The sequence below is a fragment of the Impatiens glandulifera genome, unplaced genomic scaffold, assembly GCF_907164915.1.
Source record: "Impatiens glandulifera unplaced genomic scaffold, dImpGla2.1, whole genome shotgun sequence".
Classification (NCBI taxonomy): domain Eukaryota; kingdom Viridiplantae; phylum Streptophyta; class Magnoliopsida; order Ericales; family Balsaminaceae; genus Impatiens; species Impatiens glandulifera.
The window spans coordinates 32356-46658 of NW_025919501.1; the positions used below are offsets into that span (position 1 = coordinate 32356).

The following is a 14303-nucleotide window of genomic DNA, read 5'->3' on the forward strand; positions in this document are numbered from 1 at the left end:
GTGGTCATGGTGATGGTCCATGTACTTGCTCTTCATGCATTCCCCAAACACCCATGCTGGTGCTTGCCTTTGATTCTCTTTCCTCGTCACAATTGAACACGTATGATCTTTTACGAATTTACGAATCTCAAACATTTCCGAGGAATTTACTCTGACAACACGCAGTCTCCACTTGCAATTCTTATCCAAACATTTCACAACCCAAAGTTCTTTTTTTGACTTCACCACTTTGAATTCAAAATGATTAGTCATGGCATATTTATATAACCTCAGTTGAAGTTCTTTTTTATTCTTAAACAAAGAACTGACTTCCAATCCGATTCAGGTACTTACTGCCTCATGTATAGGATTTTCACTACTTGGTATGTTACTAGCAACCCATTCACTGCAGCTTGGTTGAGTACGAACAACAACATTGTTTTGTTGTGTACTAGGAACCCAAGCACCGCTTTGATTTGAATTGGTACTAGGAACCCAATCAGAACTATTAGGTTGGGTAATAGGAACCCAATCATCATCAGCATCATCCCCCACATTCAGACGCAAATGTTCATCTTCAATGTCATTTTCGAAGAAAACCTCATGCTGCATCGGGAAGATGTCGGGGTCATCAATTTCTGGAACCGCTACACTTTCTTGAGTTGGTAGTGACTTCTATACTAAGGATACACACAATGGAGTGCGGCTGTGGACTGAAACTGCTTCATGTAAAAAGAACTCCACATCCACATCTTTTTTATATCAGTTATATAAAAAAATTTGGCAATCATGCCAGGAGCATTATACTTGGCTTGAAGCAATAAATCATATCTAGATTTGTCAACATCGGTAGCAGAATAAATTTGATCAACTAATTGGGCATAAGTAGAATTTTGGGGAACAATCATACCGATGTTTGACTTTGCAGAAAAATGAGTAAGATCATCCGTAGTTTTCCACTCTCCATCAAAGTAAAGAAGTACATGTACTTGAGCTGCAATTGAAAATAGTTCAACAACATCACAAGAATTGAAAAAAGTTCAACATTATTACCATAACCGATGAGAGTTTGCTCGTAGAGTTTCAGGAAATCCAATGCCGCAACTTTTTACCATAAGTTTGCTTCAATGAATCTAATGGGATAAGAGCTCCCTATCCAATAGGTCCATTGAAGCAAACTTGTGGTTAATTCTTGGAACATTGTATCTCCACGAAACATACTAGTAAACTCTACCTCAAAGCTTATTTCGCGTGAGTGGGAATCAATAAGCGTGAGTGAAATACGCGTGAATCAGCTACACTATGCCAGCAAACCCTAAACCTTAATTCTAGAATAACAACATAGTATTGATTCCCATTCATTCGAATACAACCTAGCTAAACTATAATTTAACTAACCTAGTGTTCATAATCACTAAAAACCATAAAATAAACATACCCATTTTGAGAACGAAGAGTAGTGGGTCACGAATTCAAACGGAGAGGTCTCGTGGTGTCGTCGTAGTCGCCAGCTGCTGCTGCTCGTGGTTGAGTTCTTCAGGGGAGGGTCGAGTCGGAGTGGCGAAAGCGAGAGAAGAGAGAAGAGGAAATTAGTGATTCGTAGTTTTGTTATAAATTAGGGCACAAAAATATTATATACGATGAAAGACGAGAATTGAAATTCATGTGTTTCATCTAAAACACGTGAATAAACTCACGCATTTTAGATGAAACGCGTGAATGCATTTCACGTTAATTGAAAGACGAGGAATTCCATTCACGCATTTCATCTAAAATGCGTGAGTTTATTCACACGTTTTAGATGAAACGCGTGAATAACAACATTGTTCCTTGTTCCTTGTTGTTTGAGTTATGTTGTAAATAAAGAAAGCGAATATGCGTGATTATACACAATACGCGCGAGTTATGTTGGATTGTTCTAAATAAGCATAAGTTATGATACTAAATTCAAGCATTCTACACAATATACGTGAGTTTGTAGTATGGTGTATCATCAAATCGATTAACTCACCTAAATTATAAGAAAGCCAACAATGATAAATAAGGCATATTGTAATAAATCAACAAACCATATTGTTAACAAAAGTAATAAACCATAAATAGAAGAATATTCAGTAATATAAAACACCATAAATCATAAATATCCAAATTAAGTATTGTTATAAACCATAAATATCATAAATAAACCATAAATAGAAGAACAATAAGTCTAAACAACTCCAAATTAAGTAAGCAAATGCTGCAAATCACAAGCAGCAACAGATTGAAGCAACTTTGTATGAGGAACAACATGTTCATCCAATATCCATGACATAGCAGCCGCTGTCTCATAAAGCCAATTGTCGGGAAGAACATCAAAATCTTTTTCAATTGGTCGACACTTGCTGTATATCTCGAAATATACTATTATAGTTTTCGCATCCCTTGGGTCAGCAAATGGATAATCTGGATTATCCGATTCTTTAATACTACCACCTCCAGCAACTATTAACTCAATGAGATCCTGTTTGTAAAGTGGGATGAAATTCCCTATAAATATAAAAATGTAACCGTCGAACAGTTTCGAACGCTGAAAAACAAACAAAGAAAATAATTTCAGTTATCAAGCAAAATAATAAAAGTACAGATAGGAGGAATAAGACCAAACTCACATTATTCAACAATAGAAGTCTGCCTTTTCTAGGACCACATTGGGCTCCATGATTATCATGTTTAACCTCATAAGGTTCCTCATCAACACAGTTTTGGGTTTTCAATGATGATTTTATCCCTACACAAAACAATTTTTATATTAATTTAACAGACATATGTATAAACAAATCGTGTTAACAGAGACTCACAATCAATAGTAAGGACCCATTTCCTTTTCAGAATTGCCTTCAATACTTTTTGAGTTCGGCCGCATGCACCATTGGGATCAGTGTAAGCAATAACATGGGTTACATCTTCTCTCCACTCCGGAGACACCCTTGCACCAAAAGTGGAGCAAATTCAACTATCAACAACTGTGTAAAACAATAATATAATGGTTATTACATTCAAAACTAGTTAATATGGACATAGTAGAGAGAATAGAACATACATTATTTTTATGTGATAATTGATTGAGACATAAGGTCATAACAATGTTTGTTGCCTGCATATTATAAAAAAAGGAGTTTTGTTATTAAATACATAAATATGAACATTTCAATTCAATATAACAACCATTTTATTAAATACCATTTTGTTGAACGAACTGAGAAAACCGGTTGTGGTGGCGGTCGTGGCAGCTCCTGATCTAAATACTACAATATCCATCAATATAAAGAGCAGAATATACATCAATAGCTAACCATACAATATTCATGTAATTGAAACCAACAATCAATCAGTATATATAGGAAAACCAACAATCAATCAGTATATATAGGAAACGACATAATATACATCAAAACCAAACCTTAAACCCTAAATACACCAATATCCATGAATATAAATGGCGGAATATACATCGAAACCTAACCCTAAACCTAAATACATCAATATACATAGGAAACGGCATAATATACATCAAAACCAAACCTTAAACCCTAAATACACAAATATCCATGAATATAAACGGTATAATATACATCAAAACCTAACCCTAAACCTAAATACATCAATATATATAGGAAACGACATAAAATACATCAAAACCAAACCCTAAACCTAAATACATTCATATCCATGAATATAAACGGTATAATATAAATCGAAACCTAAACCTAAACCTTAAGCCCTAAACTGACCTGATGATGTTGAAGAACGATGATGTTGGAAGGATCCCGATGATGTTGAGGAACGATGATATTGAGGAACGATGATGTTGAGGAACGATGATCTTAATGGATGTTGAAGGAAGTAGGAATGGAAAGTCGGCCGTAGTCGGAGTGGGAGGAAGAATCGGGGAGGTTTTGTTTTAAAATAGGGCCAAAAGTTATATATAAGACTAAAGACGCGAATTATCATTCACACGATTTAATATAAATCGCGTGAGTTCATCAACGCGTTTAAGATGAAACGCGTGGATGGTAATTCACGTAAATTGAAAAACGCGAATTTCCATTCACGCGTTTCATCTAAAACGCGTGAATGAAATCACGCGATTTAGATTAAATTGCGTCAATGGTAATTCGCGTCAATGAGCGTAAAATCTGGCGCGCGAGGGGTATTTCTGACATTTCGCAGGGCAAAAGGGCCCTTTTTGCCAACATTAGCAGGCGCGGACCTTTTTTGGAATTTCCCCTGTTATGGGGGGCATTTCATCAAATTTCCCGATAGAAAAATGGCTCACGATTGGGTTACCCTTAAGGATATGATAAAAAAAAGGTTTACTAAGAAGGTCTGGAATCGAGATACCCGAGGTATCTCAAGCTTTTTTATGTCGATCATGAACAAATTTAGTTAGTTTTTGATAATAGGTATTTTGCCCCGTACATATACATTTGTATTTAGTTTGAAATATCTCCGATTACACTAATTTGTTTAATAAAACATTTATACATTTATTATTATTTGATTTTGCTCATTTCTTATTTACACCATCAACATTTTTGTACACATAAACAACTAGGTGCTTATGTGACATTACACATTTTTTTTTAAATTAAAAACAAAATATTATTATTATTATTTTTAAATTTAAGCATAAATCTTTCATTTTTTTCATTTTCCCTCTTTCTCTATGTCATTTTCCATAATTAAATCACACCAAAACTTCTCTGTATCGTATTTAAAAAAATTAAAGTCAATTCTTCTTCTCGAGCCAAAGAAGACGAAGGTTTTTGCACGATCTTTTCTTAACTACCGTCTTACTCTACATCGATAGACGAAGATGAAAGATTGCCTAAAAATATTTTAACCGACCTGAGAGATTATTCAATTTTAAACATAACATTTTCAACGACGGATGTTCTTGAGCTAAGACCGAGAGGTCCTACCGAGGATTTGTATGTCCAGGATCGAGAGGTCTAACCTAGGTCTAAGGAATCTTGACCCTGACTGAGGATTTTTGAACTTAGGACCGATGAACTTGGCTTAAAACTAGCCTAAGACCGATGGATTTGTATGTGAACTACATTTGATATTATCAAATCTAATAATCTGCATAGAAGATCTAAATACATAAATCAAAAATGTAATGTAATTAGTAAAAAATCGGAAGAACAAACAAGTCCCAACATAAACACATTAAACGTTATAACATCTACGATTCATAAAGCTATGAAAGCTATATCAAACAAGATCAATGGCGGAGCCACGTAGCGGGCTGTGGTGGACTCTAGCCCAAGGTTGACCTTTAAAATAGTTTATATATAAATGTTTCTATTTAACAAATATAGTTAATTCACTTTGGCTTTTAGAGTTTTGGAGTTAAGAGTTATCTTAGAGGTCATGTGATCAAACATTGACCTCCTCCTTTTGTTTGGTATAAAATTTGTTTATATAACTTATAAAGAATTATATATAAAATAATTTAAATTATATAATAATGTTATTAAATATTTTAAAACTACATTTATATGATAATTATTTTTTTATTATCTTTAATATAATTAATAATACAAATTACTTATAAGATAAAAGATTAAATAATAATTTATATAAAGATAAAATAATTTTTTATATTTTTTAATTTTAAAATATTTCAAAAATTTATATAAATTGATATATTATTTATTCTTCCAAAATAAATTATATATATTAATATTATGTAATTTTCTTTTCGAGTGTATATTAACTTAATAATCTGTTTTTTTTAATGATTTTATATTTTTGTTATTATTTTTATGTTTTTATTCGTTTTTCTATATTCTCACATAATTAAGCTCTACTAATTAAACTTTTATAATTTTTTTCTTTAAATATATATATTTAGTTTTTATTTATTTAAAACTTAATTAATTTAACTTTTCACATTTTTAAACCTAATTTTTCTATAACTATATAGTTTTAAATTTATAATTTTTTTTAAATCAAGTATTCTTATTTTTGATTAGATTTCGTATATTTATTTTATTTTAGTAAGGTGTTTGTGAAACGATTTGATTAATATTTTTATTTATTATCCATATTAGTGTAATACTTATAATATTTTCAGCTAGTCCAATGAATTTTTTTCACTTAATTCGCCCTCAAACAAGATGCAAGTTTATACATTTGGCTTTTTTTCCAAAATCAAACTATACACCAAAACCCATGACCATGATTCTATCTAGCTAAGATATAAAACTCAAATGCATCGATTATATAGAAAGAGAGAGTGCAAGAAAAGTGATTGAAGCCTAACCTAACTTTCTCACTTTTCATATAGATCAACAATATAAAAAGTTAAAATGATACTTATTTGATGACTTGAAATTAATCTTCACTCCGGTGTTGTAAGTTTGGTTGTTGTTGTAGAATGAAAGACGTCAAATGAGAAAGTTGAAGGAAGGTGAACGAAGAAGAAATATAAAGGGGAGTGAGGGAAAGGTGAAAGATGAAGATGAAGGAAGAATAAAAAGGATAATAATAGAATAAAATTTGTATTGAAGGCTTGTAACTGGTTTCATGAGTTACAATTTTATACATCGTCTAATTTTGTAATTTTTTTTACTATATATATAAAACCTCAAAACCAAACAAAGCTAATGTATAATAATGGAATAAAATTCTATACCTCGTCTAATTCATAATAATGGAATATTTTATTTTACTTTTTTTATGTACTTTAGGAAACCTTGTATAGAGCTTTTAAGCTCGGTTCAGGTCAATTCAAAAGTTTCAATAAGTGTCTAGGAGTGTTCTCCAACTCATTGTAAGTTTTCATTCTTATTATAATTCATGTCATTAACAAAGTTTGAAATTTTATATTTCACGTGTTTTTGAACATTGCGTGATTACTCAATTTCTTGATTTGATTTTGATCCTAAGATTGTTTGTAAACTTTTTATCAATTCAATTCGATCAATTCACTCTAAATCCGAAAAGACCAAATTTGATTTTAAAATTAAAAAATAAAATGAATCTTTTGAGTTATAGTTCAAAAATGGTCATTTAAAAAGCTTCCAACACATTCTAAATGATGTTAGAAACAATTTGAGATTTTTCTCGAAGTATTTGAGGCATTTTTGCCCAAATTTGACATTAAAAGCAAGGCTATGGATTTGAGTTTTAAAATGGCTCAAACGTATAATTAGTTGAGTTTAAATGATCGGTTTTTATTTTATTAAATCTTTCAATAAACTTATATTTTGAATTAAAACTTTAAAACTCAAAAAGTCATTTTTTTGATTGAAATGTTCTATTTTTTATGATGCCATGATGAGGTCCTTTCCGGTTGAATGATGACCTTAGAGTGTGATGAATATGTTCTAAATGGGTAGACAGTTTTTCATGTTTTTGGATCCGTGATAGAGGCTTTTTTTTGTTTTGCTGGAAGTTGAAGACGAAGCTGACTCGGCCAAAACCCAACTCCTATGCGCCTGAGTCTAGTCTATGCCTCACTCATTCAGTTCGTGTGTCTCGTCCCTATTGACCAATTGAGAAACCACCTTGACTCCTACCTAGAGGGCATCCAAGCCGACCCATATCGATCTTGAACCGTTCCTGGAGAATTAGTGGTTCATGTTACACAATAAACTCAAATAACGGTCAGCCATATTTTAAATAATAAATTGAATGTTTTTTTAAGTTTAGTCTTTAATGGTGGAGATCTCAAACGTTTCTAACGTTTTAGCAGTTTTAGTAATCAGGGGTCAGTCTTAAATGTTGCTGTTACAATTTTTTTGTCTTTAATTGTTGTTTTCATTTCTTGTACGTTTTGTTTTCTGTTAAGAGACTATAAATAAAGGTGTGTGTGATGAATATGAAGTAAGAGAGAAAAGAATAATAAAAAAATTTTGTTTCACTTATAGAAGAATTCCTCAAGAGTCTTTCTATCTCCTCTTCCTCCAAAAGTTTATTTTTCTCAAATTGGTATCAGAGCGCCATGGCAAACAAAGCGATGGGGAAGATACCACTGCCGCGACTCACCAAAACCAACTTTGATAATTAGAGTATTCAGATGCAAGCTTTACTCGGTGCACAAGACGTATGGGAAGCAGTCGAAGATGGTTATGAAGAACCGGCTGGAATGGGAAATCTTTCGGCGACTCAGTTGAAGGCGTTGAAAGAAACACGATTGAAAGATAAGACCGCTCTCTACCTCCTGTTTCAAGCGGTAGACGAGTCGGGTTTCGAGAAAATTGTAGGTGCAGAAAACTCGAAGGCAGCGTGGGACATTTTAAAAAAGGTTTTCAAGGGTGCCGATTGAGTTAAACAAGTGCGACTTCAAACTCTTCGAGGCGAATTGGAGGCCTTGAAGATGAAGGAGTCAGAAGGAATTTCTACCTACATCACACGTGTGCAAACAGTGGTGAATCAACTCAAACGCAATGGAGAAACCCTCTCCGATGCAAGAGTTGTGGAGAAGATTCTACGGTCATTGACCGAGAATTTCGAAAACGTCGTTTGTGCAATCGAGGAATCGAAGAGTCTGGAAGAGATGACCGTTGATGATCTTGCTGGTTCTCTTGAAGCACATGAGCAACAGAAGAATAAGAAAAAACAAGAATTGCTCGAAGAAGCCTTACAAGCCAAGACAACCATCAAGGAGGACAGAGTAATGTATGCGCAACACAATCGAGGAAGGGGACGCGGTCGTGGAGGTCATGGTCATGACCGCAGCGGAGGCCGAGGACGTGGAAACAATTATGAAGAAAATGATCAGTCAAGCCAACAAAATTGGCGTGGGCGAGGACGTGGTCGTGGGAGAGGCGGCCGGTCAAATCATCCAACTGTTGAATGCTACAACTGCGGAAAGCATGGGCACTACGCAAAAGAGTGCAAATCAAACATCGAATGTTACAACTGCGGAAAATATGGGCACTATGCAAAAGAGTGCTATTCTGAAAAAAGGATAGAAGAGAACGCGAATCTGGTCGCGGAAGAGGAGACAAGAGAAGTCGGTGTTCTCATGATGGCCTATAAAGACGTCACTTTCGACAAGGAGACGTTGTGGTATCTCGATATAGAGCCAGCAATCATATGTGCGGGAAAAAGAATTTTTTTGTGGAGATACAAGAGATAAAGAATGGGTACGTGTCATTTGGGGATGTATCGAAGGTTCAAGTAAAGGGCCGAGGTAGAATATGTTTCTCACAAGACGATGGCAAAGAAGGGTCAATTGAAAATGTATACTTTGTCCCTGACTTGAAGAGTAACATTATTAGCTTGGGACAATTATTGGAGAAGGGATACTCAGTACTCATGAAAGACCGAATGTTGCATTTAAAGAACGAAAAAGGAAGGTTGCTTACACAAGTTGAGATGGCCAATAATGGAACGTTCAAACTCAACTTGAGAAACGTTCGAGAACAATGTCTACAAGTCAAAATGGTGGATAAAGCCTCGCTGTGGCACTTACAATTCGGACACCTGCACTATGGAGGCCTACAGGAGTTAACAAAGAAGGATATGGTTCACGGGTTACCAGACATGGATTACACCAAGAAATTTTGCGAGGGATGAGTACTCGGGAAACAAGCAAGGAACTCATTCCCAAAGAAGGCAAAATATAGTGCAAGGAAGTCTCTCGAACTGATTCACACCGATATATGCGGCCCAATCAAACCTAAGTCATACGGTGAGAAGAGGTACTTTATTACATTCATTGATGACTACACAAGAAAAACTTGGGTTTATTTATTGAAAGAAAAATCGGAAGCATTCGAGTCATTCAAGAAATTCAAGGTATTAGTGGAGAAGACGACTGCTTTTTTCATCAAGGCCATACGGTCAGATAGAGGAGGAGAGTAGATGTCAACCGCTTTCACAGTCTATTGCGAGGAACAAGGGATCAAAAGATTCTTAACGGCGCCCTACTCACCTCAACAAAATGACGTGGCCGAGAGGAAAAATCGGACTATCATCGACATGGTTCGGTCGATGATGAAGAGCAAAAACATGCCGAAAGAGTTTTGGGCAGAAGCGGTGCAATGTGCCGTGTATGTCCAAAATCGATGGCCGCATGCAAAATTGGCAGATCTAACACCACAAGAAGCTTGGAGCGGACAAAAACCGACCGTATCACATTTAAAGGTATTTGGTAGTGTGGCCTACGCGCATATACCAGATCAAAGAAGAACCAAACTAGATGATAAGAGCAAAAAATACATCTTCATCGGATATGACGAGAAAACGAAGGCCTTCAATTTATTCGACCCAATTGAAAAGAAGGTGGTCGTAAGCCGAGATGTGCAGGTGAATGAAGAAAGTGCATGGGATTAGAATAACCAAAAGGAGGAATCTCAACAGGAAGAAAAAGGAGATCCATCAACCACTAAACCGATATTAGCACCAACAACCTCTCAAACATCTGATGATGAAGACGAGCCCAGACAACCGAAGATGCGAAGTTTACAAGACTTATACGAGTCAACAAGTGAAGCACACTTGGTGTGTCTTTTGGCAGATGCAGAGAGCATCATATTTGAAGAGGCAGTGAGAGATAAGAAATGGAAAGACGCGATGGATGAAGAGATACGGGGCAATCGAAAGAAATGAAACTTGGGAGTTGGCGGAGTTGCCGGATGGATGTCGAGCTATCGGAGTGAAATGGGTGTACAAGAAAAAGATGAATGTCCTAGGTGAGATAGAAAGGTACAAGGCACGCCTTGTTGCAAAAGGGTATAGACAAAAAGCTGGGATCGACTACGATGAAGTCTTTGCCCCAGTGGCAATAATGGAGACAATCCGACTTCTTTTATCCCAAGCGGCACATTTCAAATGGTCGATCTATTAGATAGATGTGAAATCAGCATTTTTAAATGGTGTGCTTGAAGAGGAAGTATTTGTGGAGCAACCACCCGGGTACACAAAAGTTGGGAAGGAGAGTAAAGTGCTGAAGCTAAAAAAGGCACTATATAGGCTAAAGCAAGCGCCTCGAGCATGGAACACCCGAATCGACACCTACTTCAAGAAGAACAGATTCATACAATGTCCATACAAACATGCATTGTACGCAAAGAAAGACGAAGGTAACCTGTTGTTAGTAGCTCTCTATGTTGATGATCTTATATTCATGGAGAACAATGATAAGATGATACAAAACTTTAAAATCGCTATGACTCGAGAGTTCGAAATGACAGATTTGGGGCTAATGAAATATTTCCTTGGTCTTGAGGTTAGACAGGGAAAATCTGAAATATTTGTGTCCCAAGAGGCATATGCAAAAGATATTCTGAAAAAGAATAAGATGGAAGAATGCAACCTAGTAGCAACACCAATGGAACTCGGAACAAAACTCTCTAAATTTGAGGGAGGAAATCGTACGGATGCCAGCAAATATCGAAGTTTAGTCGGAAGTCTACGATATCTCACATGCACAAGGCCTGACATTGCGTATAGTGTCGGCATAGTAAGCCGATTCATGGAGGAACCGAACTACATGCATTTGAAGGCTATTAAAAGAATTCTTCGATACATCCGAGGAACGTCGTCACTCGGGTTACTATACTCCGAGACAAAAGAATACAAGTTGATTGGTTATTCCGATAGTGATTGGTGTGGAGATATAGATGATCGAAAAAATACATCGGAATATGTGTTTTATATGGGAGACACAACTTTTACATGGCTCTCAAAGAAGCAGCCAATAGTGACATTGTCAACATGTGAGGCAGAGTATGTGGCAGCATCCTGGTGTGTGTGTCACGCAATATGGCTAAGAAGTCTACTAAACGAACTACAAATCCAGCAACACAAAGTAACTGAAATACGAGTCGACAACAAATCAGCAATTGAGTTGGCAAGGAATCCGGTGCACCATGAGAGGATCAAGCATATCGATGTTCGTTTCCATTTTATACGGGAACATGTGAAGGAAAGTAATGTGCGATTAAGTCATGTTGCGAGTCGTGATCAAGTGGCGGATATTTTTACAAAGGCGCTACCAACTGTGTTGTTCGAAAATTTTAAGAGGATGATCGGAATGAAAGATGAAAAAGATTTGAGTTTAAGGGAGGAATTTGTTACACAATAAACTCAAATAACGGTCAGCCATATTTTAAATAATAAATTGAATGTTTTTTTAAGTTTAGTCTTTAATGGTGGAGATCCCAAACGTTTCAAACGTTTTAGCAGTTTTAGTAATCAGGGGTCAGTCTTAAATGTTGTTGTTACAATTTTTTGTCTTTAATTGTTGTTTTCATTTCTTGTACATTTTGTTTTCTGTTAAGAGACTATAAATAAAGGTGTGTGTGCTTAATATGAAGTAAGAGAGAAAAGAATAATAAAAAAATTTTGTTTCAGTCTTATGGAAGAATTCCTCAAGAGTCTTTCTATCTCCTTTTCCTCCAAAAGTTTATTTTTCTGAGTTCACCCCGCGCCCGGGTCTATTTGTTTTGATTATTTTGATTTAAATATTTTTGGTATTTTAAAGGATTCAAACTAGTTTTAAAAAAATATAAAAATATGTAAGTACCTTTAAAATAATTTTAGAAAATTTAAAAAATATATTTTTTTATTAATTAAGACTTGTTTGATTTTTTTAATCTAATCCCTTTAACTGATAATTTTGAGGTGCCCTTTTCAACCATTCTAAACATCAAACATGTATCGACATTTGTTTTAATATTTTAAAATTAAAATTTTAAATCTAATTAAATGTCTAGAAACTCAAAAAATAATTGAATAAATAAAACATAAAAATCCAATTTCCTAAATAGTCAAAATTTTATGAAGTAAATATCGTTTTCAACGGACATAAAGGACATAACACAAAAGCTTTTTCCCGAGTGTTCACATAAAATATCACATTTGTACACGGAACATATTTTCTTAATTTTTAAAATTGAGTGGAGTCTCTAAAATTTAAAAGGCCAACCATTTAATATTTTAAATTCAAATTTATCATTTTGGTTCCTCATCTCTTTTATAAGATTTGAGGGAAGAGTAAATTATGAGAGGTTAAATATTAAATCCAGACCTTATAACACATGTCTTTTAACCGCCGCGATTTCGATTCCCACAAAAAACGGCGAGTGAGTTAGTTATTCGAATTCTTCAGTTGACAATTCTTATAAAATTATAAAAATTAATGTGAAGAGTTTTGTTTACAAAATAAATCAACAACCATTAAAATTATATAAACTTATATCTTTTACTTAAGCCAAATTATAGATATTATTTATTTACCTAAGTTGTCTTAAATGGTGGAACGATTCCCATAGACGACAAGTAGGGTAGTTATCAAGTTATTGACATCAAGATAAATATGAGATAATGTGAAGAATTTTGTCTACAAAATATATATATCAACCATTAAAATTAGATAAACATATATATTCTTTAATTTAGACTAAATATAAGATATGGTTTAATAACATAACTCGTCTTAGCTCAACTCATTGAGCACATGGCTTTTAACAACGTGGTCGTGGACTAGTTATTTGAGTTTTTCACCTTAAAATTATTACAAATTAAAATAATTTGTCAAAAAGTTAATGTGCAAATTTTGTCTACAAAATACATCAAGCACTAAAATTATAAGAATATATATTATTTAATTAAGCTAAATATAAAATATGACTTTTATCAATAAAAGCCGTCTTAGCTCAGCTGGTAGAGCGCATGGCTTTTAACCATGTGGTCGTGGGTTCGATTCCCACAGACGGCGAGTGTGGTAGCTATTCTAGTTCTTGAATTGATAATTTTTACAATAACTAACAAAGAATAAAAAATCAATGTGGATATTTTTGTCTACGTGATGAGATCGGAAGTGAAAGTGGATATGAGAGATAGATCGATTGAGGTGGATAAATGTGGAATTAGATGGTTGGTTAGTCAAAAGTGAAGATAAGAAACGATTTATATATTTTAAAATATGTGAGAAAAAGTGAGTTGTTTTTTTAAGAAATGACTTACGCCATCAATTAAAAAGACACGAAATGGGTAAAAGGAGTACAAGAACTGAAATTGAGCTTACAACAATTTGCTCAAAGTCAAGACACGATGACCATGAGAAATCCACAATTGGCCTAAGAAATGCACACGGACATTAAATCAAAGTACAAAAGTGAATAAGGAATGAAACTTTCAATCAATCAACTAAAACAAGACGATAGGGGAGTGAGGTAGTTATTCTAGTTCTAGAATTGATAATTTTTACAAAATTACAATAACTAACAAAGAATAAAAAATCAATGTGGATAATTTTGTCTTCGAGATGAGACCGGAAGTGAAAGTATAAATTCATGATATGAGAGATAGATCGATTG

At 34.4% G+C, this 14303-nt stretch overlaps 1 non-coding gene across 1 annotated transcript; it reads left to right on the forward strand.

Moving 5' to 3' along the window:
- Positions 1 to 13629: 13629 nt before the first annotated feature.
- On the forward strand, positions 13630 to 13702 carry TRNAK-UUU. The gene has a single exon. It is a non-coding gene; the product is annotated as a tRNA-Lys (tRNA).
- The last annotated feature ends 601 nt before the right edge of the window (positions 13703 to 14303 follow it).